This window comes from Pongo pygmaeus, chromosome 10, assembly GCF_028885625.2.
Source record: "Pongo pygmaeus isolate AG05252 chromosome 10, NHGRI_mPonPyg2-v2.0_pri, whole genome shotgun sequence".
Lineage (NCBI taxonomy): Eukaryota > Metazoa > Chordata > Mammalia > Primates > Hominidae > Pongo > Pongo pygmaeus.
In genome coordinates this window covers 49,639,571-49,654,542 of record NC_072383.2, presented here as the reverse complement: position 1 = coordinate 49,654,542, position 14,972 = coordinate 49,639,571, and positions in this window count along the sequence as shown.

The following is a 14,972-nucleotide window of genomic DNA, read 5'->3' as shown; positions in this document are numbered from 1 at the left end:
TAGTATTGAGGAAACTGAGGCTCTAAAAGGTTAAGTAGGCCAGGTGTGGTGGCTCGCGCCTGTAATCCCAGCACTTTGGGAGTCCAAGGCAGACGGATCACATGAGGTCAGGAGTTTGAGACCAGACTGGCCAACATAATGAAACCCCGTCTCTACTAAAAATACAAAAATTTGCCCAGCATGGTGGCCTATGCCTGTAACCCCAGCTACTCAGGAGGCTGAGGCAGGAGAATCACTTGAACCTGAGAGGTGGAGGTTACAGTTAGCCAAGATTGCACCACTACACTCCAACCTGGGCAGCAGAGCAAGACTCCGTCTCAAAAAATAATACAAAATAAAAAATAAATAAAAGGTTAAGTAAACATGTCCAGTGTCACACAGCTGAGAAGTAGCAGAGCATGGATTTGCATCCAGACCAGTGTGGCCTCAAAGTCCTTACACTGAGCTGCTATGTTATTGCCTCCCAGAGAAGAAGTTGAGCTTCCCAGAAGTGAAGGGATTTGCCCTTCATTTCATTGCTGCAGAGCTGGGACCCCTGCCTCAGAGAGTTCTGTAGATACTGTGAAGGGAGACAGGGCCTAAGAAAGGGGAGAGGGACAGGGAGGGTGGAGAAAATGCTCCCGCAGCAGCATTCCCTGAAGACCCTGCCTGTGCCCAGACCCTGCCCATGTCTTTGCGCCTTTGTGTTCAAGAGTCCTTCTTGCCCAAGCTGGAACTTAGGGTTTTTGGGGTAGAAAGATGCAGAAGTTTGTAAGTGTCCACTTCTAGGGGTGTGCTGCTGGCCAGCAGCCACCGCCCTGAAGGCTGTGGGAGGGCTGGCCACTGGGGCAGCCCAGATTAGCTGGATTTTGTGTGCTGTGTCTGTTGCTAAGTAACGCTGCTCCTGCTCTCACCAGGGGAGCCAGCTCTGGTTACTGGAGACAACCCTCAAGGGAGAGTGCCTGGAGAGACATGAGGCAGGCAGGAGGGAACTGAAGGAAGCCAAGCCCTTCCCCACACAGGTTTATCTGGCAGAGGGGTAGGTATTCCTTAGCTCTCTGGTGTTCTGTTGTGTGCGTGTGTGGTTTTTGTTTTTGTTTTTTGAGACAGGGTCTCATTCTGTTGCCCAGGCTTGAATGCAGTGATGCAACCATAGCTCATTGCAGCCTCAGCCTCCCTGGCTCAAGTGATCCTCCCACTTTTGCCTCCCAAGTAGCTGGGACTACAGGCGTATGCCACCATGCCTGGCTAATTTTTGTATGTTTTGTAGAGATGGGGTTTCACTATGTTGCCCAGGCTAGTCTCAAACTCCTGAGCTCAAGCGATCCACCCACCTCGGCCTCCCAAAATGTTGGATTACAGGTGTGGGCCACCACACTGGCTGTCTCTGGAGTACATTAGGGGCCTGTTTCCCCTGTGCCTTGCCCATGGGCTCAGAACTGCAGGACCCACAGGCACACAAGGAGGGTGCAAAGGCATGGGCAGGGTCTGGGCACAGGCAGGGTCTTCAGGGAATGCTGCTGCAGGCGTTTGGAGGGGAGTCCTGCCCCCACATCTGAGCACCAAGGAGAGAGGTGGAGTGTATGTGCATGTGTGCGTCCCTCCCATCATCGGATAGGCAATCTGTGGTCAGGCAGGTGGGGCAACTCACTCACTTTCCACTGCTCTTTCAGAAAATGTCCCACACTTCTCCAGCTGGGGGCTTCCCACCTGTCAGAGGGTCCCGGAATCAGAGTAAACAGATCCTAGCTCCCTGGGAGTGCCTATTATGCCTATTCCACTAAAGGATTTGGGGAATACTACAGAGATAATTTCACTTAAAGCATTAATATTTTTAGGGAGAAATTGAATTTTGGTCTTTTTGTTTTTGTTTTTTTTGAGATGGAGTCTCGCTCTGTCACTCAGGCTGGAGTGCAGTGGCACCATCTTGGCTCACTGCAACCTCCACCTCCCAGGTTCAAGTAATTCTCTGCTTCAGCCTCTCAAGTAGCTGGGATTACAATCACCCACCACCACGCCCAGCTAATTTTTGTATTTTTAGTAGAGACGGGGTTTCACCATCTTGGCCAGGCTGGTCTTGAACTCCTGACCTCGTGATCCACCCACCTCGGCCTCCCAAAGTGCTGGGATTACAGGCAAGAGCCACCGTGCTCGGCCTGGTTTTTTTGTCTTTTAAGCAGGTATCTTTTTTGTTTTTTTGTTTGTTTTGTTTGAGATGGAGTCTTGCTCTGTCACGAGGCTGGAGTGCAGTGGCTCAATCTCAGCTCACTGCAACCTCCGCCTCCTGGGTTCAAGCAATTCTGCCTCAGCCTCCCGAGTTGCTGGGACTACAGGCATGAGCCACCACGCCCAGCTAATTTTTGTATTTTTAGTAAAGACAGGGTTTCACCATGTTGGCCAGGATGGTCTTGATCTCTTGACCTCATGATCCGCCTGCATCAGCCTCCCAAAGTGCTGGGATTACAGGCGTGAGCCACTACGCCTGGCCCCTTAAGCAGGTAGGTATCTTAAAGGCGCAGAATTGGCATGGCCATAATCATTCATACTTCTCTCTCTCTTTTTTTTTTTTTTTTTTTTTTGAGACAGGGTCTCACTTTGTCACCCAGACTGGAGTGTAGTGGCACAATCTTGGCTCACTGCAGCCTCAACCTCCTGGGCTCAAGCGATCCTCCCACCTCAAACTCCCAAGTAGCTGGGACTAAAGGCACATGCCACCATGCCCGGCTAATTTTTGTATTTTTTGTAGAGACAGGATTTCATCATGTTGCCCAGGCTGGTCTCAAACTCCTGGACTCAAGCAATCTTCCCACCTCAGCCTCTAAAAGTGCTGGAATTACAGGTGTGAGCCACCGCACCTGACCAACATAATCATAATTCTTAGCATATGATCACCATATGCTGGGAGAACACCCTCCTGTACTCCTGAGCCTAGCCACGGTACTCTCAGAAGTAAGGGTGTATGTGCCTAGTCCCTGGAGGGGTGTGTGGCTCTGCCCTCTGCAGTGGGCATCAGAGTGTGTGGGTGCCCCCCTGTGTCCAGGGCCACGAGTTCAGTAACAGAGTGGGCCGTGAAACAGGAGGCATGGGGATGTGGGTGGAGTGCAGCCCTGGAATGACACCTGCAGCCCCCACGTGCACCCCGAGTTTCTCAGGCTCCTCTTCCTCTTTTCTTGGGGGCTCTTAGCACAGGACCCGGAGCAGCAGAGCTCTCAGCCCTCCCAGTGCTGTCTGCAGAGATCCAAGTGCTTGCTCTGGGCAAGGCCCTGGCTCCCAGCATCCAGAGGCTGCCAGTGGGCATGGCGTGGCTGGGAGCTGCCTTAGCTGCTCAGGCTTGGGAGAGGGACCATCCCGCGGGCGCTCGAACCATAAATGTCCAGACACAGAATCACATCAGAGCCATCCTCAGCAGACCAGGCAGGGCTACCTCCCAGGGAGAGCTGGGTAACCCGAGCTGCTGGCAGGCTCTCAGGTCACTTCAGGAGCACAGGGCGGTCAGCTGATGCTCCTGGAGACCATTCATCACGTCTCCCAGCCCAGCCAGTACAGCCTCAGCTATTTCCAGGCCTGGGTATGCAGCAGCTTATGTAACGGGCTGGAAGTCGGGGCTGGGCTAAGGGGCACTTGTGGTAGGGATGGGGCTGCTCCAACCCCCCACTGTAAGGCCCACCCCTCAGTCCCTAGTCTCCCTATGGAGATTTGTGGGGAGCCCACAGGTCTGGCTGGAATCCCTGTGGACAGCCACTGTGCCTATCAACACACCCCCCACTTCCTGGCCAGAAGATGCCTGGCCATCGTCCATCCATGGAGTTGAGGCCACCAAGCAGCCTCTTCTTCAACCCCATCAGCCCTGCCCAGCCTCTGTGCTCTCACCTTCCCCTCCGCCCTCAGAGGAAGAGTGGGTATGTCTGCTGCTGCCCTCCGAGAGAACCTATATGTCTGCTGCTGCCCTCCAAGAGAACCTGTGCACATTCCCGAAGCCCCTCCTAGCTCCTGCAGGCCTAGTTTGGTGGGTGGTTAAGCTGAGCTCAAATACGCATATTCCCAGTGTGGCTTTAGGAGGGCGTTGTACATCTGCTGAGCCTCAGTTTCTTGTTTGGGAAATGGAATAATAATAATATCTCCCTTTTGGTGTGGCTGTGACTGTGGGGCTTTAAGAGCACATTCCAGGAGGCAGATTGCCCAGCCCTGTCTATCTGTGTGGCCTTGGGCCAGTCACGTAAGCTGTGCGGGCCTCAGTTTCCTCGTGTAGAACGGGACAGCGATATGACCTACCTCCCTGAGTTGTTGTGAGGATCCAGTGAGTTTTTACGCATAAAGCACTTAAAGAGTTCCTGGCATGAGGTCAGCACCATGTAAGTGTTGGCTATAATTAGACAATGTTTGGAGATCACTTTCCCCTGCCTTGGCTCCTAATAAGCTCTTGGTGAAAGGTAGTTGTTATTTTTAACTTCTTCGTTCTCCTTCACTGTCTTAATTCCCACCTTCATTTAGCCTTGCAATTCCCTTTAAATACCTTATCTTCTCCCCTCGTTTGTTGTCAATCTGCTGCACTACCAATAAAGGCGTGCATAAATTATATTTGTCCCATGTTTACATTCATAAAACATTTCCCATGCACTCCTGTCCCGACCTCACAGCAAACACGTGAGCGAGCAGTGCGGCTCATGTCATTGCCCTCATTTTGAGAGCCCGGGACAGGGTGTGATCTGTCCAGAAGCATCAGCTGCTCAGGGGTGTGTCCAAGCCACCAGTGAGGGTACTCCGACCTTGGGCACCAGAGCACACCGGGATGATGCACCCAGGGCGTGCCAGCTCGGTGCTGCCAGGGCAGATTAGCGCAGGGGGCCCTCCTGCTTCCGGTCCCAGCTGTGGGAGCGCCCACATTATGGCAGGAGAGGCCTGTGGGCTTTTTAAATACCTCCCATCCCAGCAGGATCCCCTGCGGCCCCCAAGTGCTGTACGGTGGTGTCCTCTGCTGGTAACAGGAGGTACTGCTACCTCTTATAAGGGAGGCAGGTGGATCCCTTCACATTTACGCAAAAAGCTAGCCAAGGCCGGCTATGCGCCAGGCCCTCTTCTAGGAACCACAGAGGAAAAGAACCTCGGAAAGCCCTGGCCTTTCATGGAGGTGCCTTCTATGGGAGGGATAAAGACAAAAACATATATAAGAGAACGGCACATAACGAGAAGTGCAATGAAGAAAAACAGAGCCGGGTGAGCTGCTAGCGAATGATAGAGGGCGCTAGCGATACGGAACGGCCAGAGACGGCTTCTCCGAGGAGGCGACAATGTAGCAGGGACCTGAAAGAAGCTAGGAAAAGAAAGGCCCCTACCCGGGGAAAGGCCATGGAAACACAGGACGGGTGGGAAGGCGCTGAGATGGGGAAAGTCTGGGTACGCCGGAAGAACAATGAGGCCCATGTGGTTGAGGGCAGTGCCGAAAGAGGCCGGGCGCGGTGGCTCACCCCTGTAATCCCAGCAGTTTGGGAGGCCGAAGCAGGTGGATCACCTGAGGTCAGGAGTTCGAGACCAGCCTGGCCAACACGGCGAAACCCCATCTCTACTAAAAATATGACAAATTAGCCGGGCGTGGTGGCGGGCGCCTGGAATCCCAGCTACTCGGGAGGCTGAGGCAGGAGAATCACTTGAACCCGGGGGACGGAGGTTGCAGTGAGCCGGGGTTGTGCCATTGCACTCCAGCCTGGGCGACAGAGCGAGACTCTGTCAAAAAAAAAAAAAGCAGCAGTGAGCAAGGTCCGAGAGGCGGAGGCCTCCAGCTCCTTCCTTACCACGTGGTGCGTGAAGAAGGCAGAGCTCGTGCAGGCTCAGGAAGCAAAAGGAGAGCCCTAACCAGCATGCCCTGGGCTGTGTGCGGGGCCTCACCGCTGCCTGTGAGGTGGGTATTCCTGGCATTACCACCATTTTGCAGAGGAGGAAACTGAGGCTGAGGAACGTAGAGGTTGTGTGGTTTGCTCAAGGGTGGAAATATAAAGTCACAGAGCAAGGACCTAAATCCAGGTTTGTCTGACTCTAGTTTTTTGGTTGTTTCTTTTCTTTTTGGTTTTTTGTTTTCTTTCTTTTTCTGTTCTTCTTCTTCCTCTTCCTCTTCCTCCTCTTCCTCTTCCTCTTCTTCTTCTTCCTCTTCCTCTTCCTCTTCTTTTCTCTTCTTCTTCTTCTCCTTCTCCTTCTTTCTTTCTTGTGACAGTATCTCACTCTGTCACCCAGGCTGGAGTGCAGTGGCCAGTGGCACAATCACAGCTCACTGCAGCCTGGAACTCCAGGATTCAAGCGAGCCTCCCATCTCAGCCTCTCCAGTAGCTGGGACTACAGACACTCAGATCATTTTTAAAAATTTTTTGTAGAGACGAGGTCTTGCTATGTTGCTCAGGTTGGTCTTGAACTTCTGCTCAAGAGATCCTCTGGCCTTGGCCTCCCAAAGTGTTGGTGAGCCACCCCTCTGGCCGAATCTGGGCTTTAAACCATAAGTTAAGCACTTGGAGAGAGAGAAAAAAAGGCAGCACAGAACAGCACGTAGAGAATGGCCACAATTGTATTAAAATACATACATGTATAATTTATATCCAGAAAAAAGGCTGAAGGCAATCCACTGCATGTGATAATCTCTGGAGGTGACTTATGTTCTCCTTCCACTGTGGGGCTGGGGCAGGGAGAAGGATGGTCGTCACCCCCGCAGAAGGCAAAAGACTGCCCTTAGCGTTGATAACAACCATACCTCACACTCACAGGCTCCTTTGCGGTTACAAAGTGTCCTTCTTCACTGCTGAGCGTTTGCTCCTCACCACAGCCGTTTCACAGGAAAGGAAGCCAAGCCTCAGAGAGGCCGCGACTCTCCGTCAGATAGCTCGTGGCACGGCTGGGGCCAGGACCACCTCTGCACGTTCCGAGTCCTGCAGGCGCATTTCCAGGAGAGAGGAGAGCTGGCAGAGAGGTCCAGGAGGGTCCAGGAGCCGGGCCGGGGGAGGGGTGACGAGTGTGGCCGTTCCCGAGTCTGCCGGCAGAGGGCGCCGCCGCCCCGCAAGTCGGCCAGGCCACGCCCCCTACCAGGACCCGCCCCTTTGCAGCGGGGAGCCCACAGCACCTTGTGAGGAGCGGCTCGGCAGGCTGGGGTTCGAGGCCATGGGGATAAGGGCGGTGGACGGGCTGGGCCGGGGCAGGAGGGGGAGCAGCAGGGGAGGGGCTGGGCCGGGGCAGAAGGAGGAGCCGCAGGGGAGGTCACCGGCGGGCCAGGGTCTGCGTGGGTGAGGGGTTGAGCGTGCAGAGGCGCCCGAGTCTGCGGCTGGGAGCGCGAGATGGAGGCGGGGTGGGGGCGGGCTAGTGCGAGGAGAAGGTCCTGGTGTGGCGGGCGGCGGTGCGCTACGGCGCCAGGACTTCCTGAGGCGGCGGGACTAGCTGCCTCGGGAGGCGGTTACTCACTCCGGCGCTGCCACCTGCTTCCTTCCCAGATCCCAGCAAAGCATAACCCCGAGGCCCCCTCTGCGCTCCCACCCGACGCGCGGCGGCGGCACGCCCAGGAGGGAGCTCGCCTCTGCAGCTCAACCCACAGCCTCGCGGCCCCGGGGCGGGCGAGGGTGGAGAGGGAGGGCGGCGCCCGGCGGACTCCACCCGAGCGGCACCGCCAGCCCCCAACCGCCGCAGTCTAGCCCGGGCCTTGAAGGCCAGCCTGCAGCCTCTTGAGCAGCGCGTGGGGCTCCAACCCCCAGCACCTCCACGCGTCCCATCTCTCCACCTGTCCCATCTCTCCGAGCTGAGCCCCAACTCTGGTCTAGACGGGAACCCGTGAAGAGCAGACTCCGGCAGGGAACCCCTGCCGGCTGTGCGCCCCAGCCCCGCCTACTCTCCCTTCCCCTCGCCCCTGAGCACTGGCGACACCCAGCCAGCCGGCAGGGGCTGGACAGTGTGTTGAGCCCCGCCCCCACCCATACCTCCCTCCAACCAAGACGAGGACACACATGTGTCAGCTAGGATCTCTGCCCTCTAACAGCTCCCAGTCTGTAGGGAGACGGCCACCATCCATACCAAAGCTTACACCAGGAAGCAGAAAGTGGTTCCGGGCCAGTGGGAGGCACAGGTCCTTAGCTCCCCAAGAAGACACAGCCTCAGGGGGCCGAGTTCGGCCAGTATTTAGAGTCCCAAGGATCTGTGTGGGAGGAAGCTCAGAGATCTCCAGAATTATCTTCAGTCAACATCCTTTCAATAAAGACTCATTGAGCACCTAGGGTACTTTAAAAATACCAACGCCCCAGCCCACCCTAGAACTCCTGGATCAGAATCTCAAGGGGGCCAGGAGTGGTGGCTCACACCTGTAATTCCAGCACTTTGGAAGGCCGAGTTAGGAGAATTGCTTGAGCCCAGGAGTTTGAAACCAGCCTGGCCAACATGGCGAAACCTCTCTCTACAAAAAATACAAAAATTAGCCAGGCATTGTGGCCTACGCCTGCAGTCCCAGCTACTCCGAACGCTGAGGATCGCTTAAACCCAGGAGATTGAGGCTGCGGTGAGCTATGATTATACCACTGCATCCAGGTTGGACGACAGAGCAAGACCCTGTTTCCTGTTTTTTTTTTTTCTTTCTTTCTTTCTTTTTCTTTTTTCTTTTTTTTTTCTTTTTTCTTTTTTTGAGACAGAGTCTTGCTCTGTTGCCCAGGCTGGAGTGCAGTGTCCCAATCTCTGCTCACTGCAACCTCCACCTCCCAGGTTCAAGCGATTCTCCTGTCTCAGCATCCTCAGTAGCCAGGTTTACAGGCATGTGCCACCACGCCCGGCTAATTTTTATATTTTTAGTAGAGACTGGGTTTCACTGTGTTGACCAGACTGGTCTTGAACTCCTGACCTCAAGTGATCTACCAATCTCCCAAAGTGCTGGGATTACAGGCGTGAGCCACCGCACCTAGCTGACCCTGTTTCAAAAACCAAAAAAAAAAAAAACAGAAAAGAATTGCAAGGGAGAGGGGAAGGGTAAAAAGAATGGCAAGAGTAGGAGTATGGCCCTATCTGCTGTTAAATGTCTCCCACCCTACTGACTGCTGTAGCTGCCAGCCACTGGTCTTGCCTTATTTGCCCAGAGACCACACTCCTCAGAGAGAGTGGCTCGTGCCAAGCCCTCAATTAGAGTGAGATTTGGGGGGCTCCAGAAAAAGACGTTACGTATGCTGGGACCTGGGTGGGCTGTCACTCTGTGTGTTGCTGAGTGGACCAGATCAACTGTGAGTCACTAAAGGCTAAGTGACTCTGTAGGGGAGCAGCTGGGAAAGAGACCCAGAGGCAGTATTTGCATTTTTATTTTTTGCATAAATTTATATGTTCTCCCCACAAAGGCCAGCTCCAAGATGGAAGGATCACTGAAGCTTAGGAGGTGTCCCTGAAAGCAAAAATTCATGTGTCTTAGGCAACCTGGTGGCCTCCTGCTCCTGGGAGATCCCCATATTGATTGCATGCAAGACACATCTCTAAAAATAAAAATAAATTATAAAGAAATAATAAAAACACTCTTGCATCTTGCAGTTGAAAAGTGTGTTTCCTCTCCGCTATCAACCCTAGTCCATGAGCTTTCATACCACACAGGGTTCTGTGCAGAGAAGGTCTGTTGGTTGGAGTCATTTAGTCATTTAGTTAGATGTTCTGAACTCAACTGTTCATTCATTCATTCATTCATTCAGACGTACCTGCCTTCGATCAGTGCTGGCATGAGATGGGGTTCACTCCCTTGGGAGCCCACAATCTGGGTGGTGGAGTAAGGAGAGGCCCTGGGGACCAGAAGCAGTGGGAGGGTGTCTGAGCACTTCAGATAAATGGTTGTGGGGTTCAGGGGAGGCTCCACTTTGTACGAGCCTGCAGCAGGCTGAGGAAGGGCTGAAGAGGTGGGCTCTAAGGAGGGAGGGAGGCTGCTCCCAATGGTTGGCTGATGGGAGAGCCCTGCTCTGTACCCCTCTCCACCTGGTATGGTCCCGGCTCCCCACCAGGGGTCAGCACACTGCTGCACTCTGGCTGTTTTACTCGCTTGAACTCTCCTGGGTTTCCTTGGCCCCTCCACAGCCCTCAGCTTCCTTTCTGTCTCACTTCTCTGAGCCCATCACTCCCCAGTTACAGTCATTTCATCCACCCGTCGGTGCAGGACCAGGCAGCCTCCCAGCCAGCCAGCCTGACTTCTCTCCTGAGCTGGGGAATCCCACAGCCTCCCTCACTTCCCAGCCTCGTGAGCTTGGGCTGGGCAGCAGAAGGGGCCTCCTGCTGTCCTTCTTCTTCTCCTGCTGCCATTCAGTGCAAGGTCTCTGGTTTGGTTTCCAGGGGAAATGGGAGGGTCCAGAGGTTCACTCCTTCTAATAAGTTTTCCCACATGTGTTAGCAAAGCTTTTTTCCAAGCCCACCTCCCCTGTTTTGTGGACCCCACCAAGTCTCCAGAGCCCCCCTACGCTCCCCTTAGATGGGAATGCTCTCCCTCCCTCCAGCACAGCACCTGCATGCATGGAACCGGGAACTCTCTGGGCTGGCCCCTCCTCCTACTTCTCCCTGGCAAACCTTGGACCTGCTCTTTCGGGTCCTACCTCTCATATACCTCATATACCCACCATGCCAACACCACTTTTTCCACAGGCGAGGCCCCTAGCCTGAGAGGCTCAGCTCATTACTCACCATCTCTTCCACCCTGTCCTCACACCCTTTCCTCCAGGAAGACTTCCTTCTCACCACCCTAAGCTATAGAGACAAACAGGCATGAGAGCATCCTGGTCTTGCCAGGCGCCAGCTATGCTGCCTTCGCCTAATTCTCAGTCTCTTTATCTGTCAAATAGAGAGAGCTTTCAGATGTACTGTGAGGTCTCAGTAAGGTAATGGATGTGGAAGTGTTAGCCCAGCACATAAGGACACAGAAGTCACCTATCCTTTTCTTTTTTTTTATTTTTTGAGACGGAGTCTCGCTCTGTTGCCCAGGCTGGAGTGCAGTGGTGCTATCTCGGCTCACTGCAATCTCCACCTCCCAGGTTCACGCGATTCTCCTGCCTCAGCCTCCCAAGTAGCTGGGATTACAGGCACCCACCACCACGCCTGGCTAATTTTTGTATTTTTAGAAGAAACGGGGTTTTGCCATGTTGGCCAGGTTGTTCTTGAACTCTTGACCTCAGGTGATCCACCTGCCTCGGCCTTCCAAAGTGCTGGGATTACAGGCATGAACCACCGCGCCCGGCCACCTATTCTTTTCTTGTGGTGCAGCTGCCACCCCCACTGCCCACCCCCCAGCCTGATGATGGGAACCTGCCCTTGCTAGGCACACTGGCTGCTTCTGCAGGGCTCTGTGGGGACCTCAGACCAGAACCCTATCAGCAGGGCCATGTCCCTCCCCTGACCATTCATGAAGCCTGGAGTGGAGGCCTCTGTCCTTCCCTGGAATTGTTGGGAGCCCCTTCTGGCCTAGCATGGGGGAGGGGCTCCCACAGAGTTTCCTGAGGCTTTGAGAGGAGCAGAAGGCCGGTGGGAGGCAAAGGAGGGGCGGCAGGGCAGGGGGAATACCGACCACACAATATTCTGAGTCCCTGCTCCTTTTCCCATCCACCCCCACCCCCTCCGCCAAACACGATCCCTGGATTAATTTTTAGCATCGCAGCTCGCACATTAGTCACTCCCTGTCACCCACCTACACGGCAGGAGGCTGCTGTGCTGGTGCCGTCATCCCATCAGCTGAGAGGTGGGATCTAGCCCCGCCCTGGGCACCCCTCACCCTCCCCTACAAACTCACGGCTGGCCAGGAGTCCCCTCAGCCTGGGTGAGGGGGCACCGACATCACTCCTGGGACTAGCTACATGGCAGAGGGTGGGGACAGACTGGTGGCCAAGGGACTTGGACTCTACTCGGAGGAGAAATCTAGGGAGGCCCCTGCAGCCTTCCACCCCCTGTAAGGTGCCAGGCTATGCCCAGGCAGTTGGTCTCCTGGCAGCCTTGTATCTGGGAACAAAGGTGTGAGGGGGCCCCTCCCCTAGACCTGAGCCCCTGGGAGCCAATATTTGTCATCGCCACAGAGCAGCTGTTCAAACAGGGAGCTTGGGGAATCTCCATTTTCTTAATCAAATGTCCTCCCTTCCTGGGACTAGGGAGGACAGGGTGGCCAGGTGCAGGTGCCCTGGCTGGGGCCGCCACCCAGCCCCAAAGGGATTTTCAGAGAAGGGCCTACAGATGGAGCAGAAGAGGGGCCGTCTCACCCAGCCCCTGGGGCTCAGAAGTGGGGAGGTGGTGGTTACCCCTAGGCAGGGATGGCCCCAAGGAGGCATTCACTCATCGGCATGAGTTAATAGAGCCCCTCCTGTGTGCCAGGCTCTGTTAGACCCTGGAGGTGCAACTTCAAACAAGGCTGGGTTCCTGCCCGTCACAAAGGCAAGACAGAAACAAAAGAAGTCAGTGCGATTCCCAATTGGGAGAAAGTGCTATGAAGTAAAAAAGAAAATAGACGGGCGCGGTCGCTCATGCCTGTAATCCTAGCACTTTGGGAGGCCAAGGCGAGCAGATCACCTGAGGTCAGGAGTTCGAGACCAGCCTGGCCAACATGGCAAAACCCTGTTTCTACTAAAAATACAAAAATTAGCTGGGCGTGGTGGGCGCCTGTAATCCCAGCTACGCAGGAGGCTGAGGCAGGGGAATCGCTTGAACCCAGGAGGCAGAGGTTGCACTCCAGCCTGGGTGACAAGAGTGAAACTCTGTCTCAAAAAACAAACAAACAAACCCAGAAGACTCAAGATAAAGAATAATGGGGTCAGCAGGGCACAGTGGCTCACACCTGTAATTCCCAGCACTTTGGGAGGCTGAGGCGGGCAGATCATGAGATCAGGAGATTGAGACCATCCTGGCTAACACAGTGAAACCCTGTCTACCAAAAATACAAAAAAATTAGCTGGGCCTAGTGGCGGGCACCTGTAGTCCCAGCTACTCGGGAGGCTGAGGCAGGAGAATGGCGTGAACCTGGGAGGTGGAGCTTGCAGTGAGCCAAGATTGTACCACTGCACTCCAGCCTGGGCAACAGAGCAAGACTCTGTCTCAATAAATAAATAAATAAATAAATAAATAAATAAATGGGGTCAGGGAACTACTTCCTATTTGATAAGGCAAACCTCTCTGAGGAGGTGATGTTTCAGCTGAGGCGTGAGGATAGAGAAATCATTCTTGCAAAGAAGAGTGTTCGAGGCAGAGAAGACAGCACGGGTGAAGGCCAGAGGCAGGAGAGAGCTTGACATATTTGAGGAATAGGAGCAGAAGGGATAGTGTGCTTAGATGTAACAAGTGACATGGAAGGAGAAACAATTTGAGATCAGAGGGAGAGGCAGGGACCAGATTCTAGAGAGATTCATGGACGGCATCAGGATATATAGTTGCAGAGGTTGGGTACTGCACAAAAGGCTCCCAGTTACCAAACTGTTGGGCCTATGTGACTGCTGTCAGCCTGGAGAAAGGGAAGCTGTGTTGTTATTTGTCTCCCTGGAGGGACGTGTTATGGATAGGCCATGGTAAAGAGTTTGGACCTTATTCTTTTATTCCAGGGAAAGGCATAATGGGTTTAAGCAGAGGAGGGTTGTGATCCAGTTTCCTTTTTGAAAAGATCACGCTGACTGCTGTGTGCAGAAGGGATGCTCAAGGAGCAAAAGCAGAAACAGAAATGGGACCCACTCAAACAGCAAGAACCATGGTGCAGGACAGGCGAGGAGGGTCTGCTCAGACCTCTCTCAAAGCCACCCTTTGCATGCTGGTTACTCCCTGGGAGGAGCACTGGAGCAGGGGCCTCAAGTCCCAGGCCCAGCTCTGACACTAGCTTGCTGTATGACCCCAGACAGGTCACTTCAAAGAGGTCATGACCACCACTTGGAGATGCTTGAGCACACACCATGTTGACACACACTGTATTGAGGGTCTACCATGTGCTAGCATCAGTCAAGAATAAAGCAGTGAAGACAGAAAAGGCTCCTGAGCCCTGTGCAAGAAGCGTGCATCCTCCCGGGGTGGGGAGGGCAGGCAAAGATAAACCCATAAAAGTCAAGACAGTCTCGAATGGCGATGCATAGTCTGATGGGAATAAAACAGGGCTGTCACAGGGGAGGGTATGACTGTATTTACCACTGGGTGGGAAGGTCTTCGGGAGGCAGGGCTGAGGACTGAAGGAGCCACCTGTGGGAGGGGTAAGAGCAGAGACGCTGATAGAAGGGGTCTGAAGTGTGCCAGGTACAGCCAGCAGTGCAGCCAGAACAGGGAGTGAGAAGCAGAGGCCGGCAGGGGTCAGAATCTCATCCTGGGAGGCCGGGCACGGTGGCTCACGCATGTAATCTCAGCATTTTGGGAGGCCAAGGCGGGCAGATCACGTGAGGTCAGGAGTTCGAGACCAGCCTGGCTAACATGGTGAAACCCCGTCTCTACTAAAAATACAACAATTAGCTGGGTGTGGTGGCGCCTGCCTGTAACCTCACCTACTCGGGAGGCTGAGGCGGGAGAATCACTTGAACCCAGGAGATGGAGGTTACAATGAACTGAGATGGGGCCACTGCACTCCAGCATGGGCGACAGAGGGAGACTCCATCTCAAAAAAAAAAAAAAAAAAAAAAATCTCATCGTAGGAGTATGGGAAACCGCTGAAGACTGCTAGAACAACAGAGTGATCCGTGATTGGGCCCGTCACAGGCCAGGTGGTAATGCCTCAGGTCCCTGCAGATCTGGCTTGTGCCCCTCAAGGGAGACCTCAGAAGCTGGGAAGAAAGGCATGCCAAGCACACGTATTTCCACAGGGATGGCTAAGGACTGGAGGCAAGCCTTGGCCACCACCTGCTTGGGTATCTGGGGAGGGAGGCTCAAGTTGTGAAGAAGCGTGGGGCCTCCAGCTCAGGCCCATACATGTAAGTTTAAATCTCCCAGCCTATTTCCCTGGCTTCAGGCTGCAAGAAAACAAGATGTGTGTGTGCGTTGGGCGGGGGTTGGGATGGTGGAGTCAGAGCTTGCCCCAGCCCAAT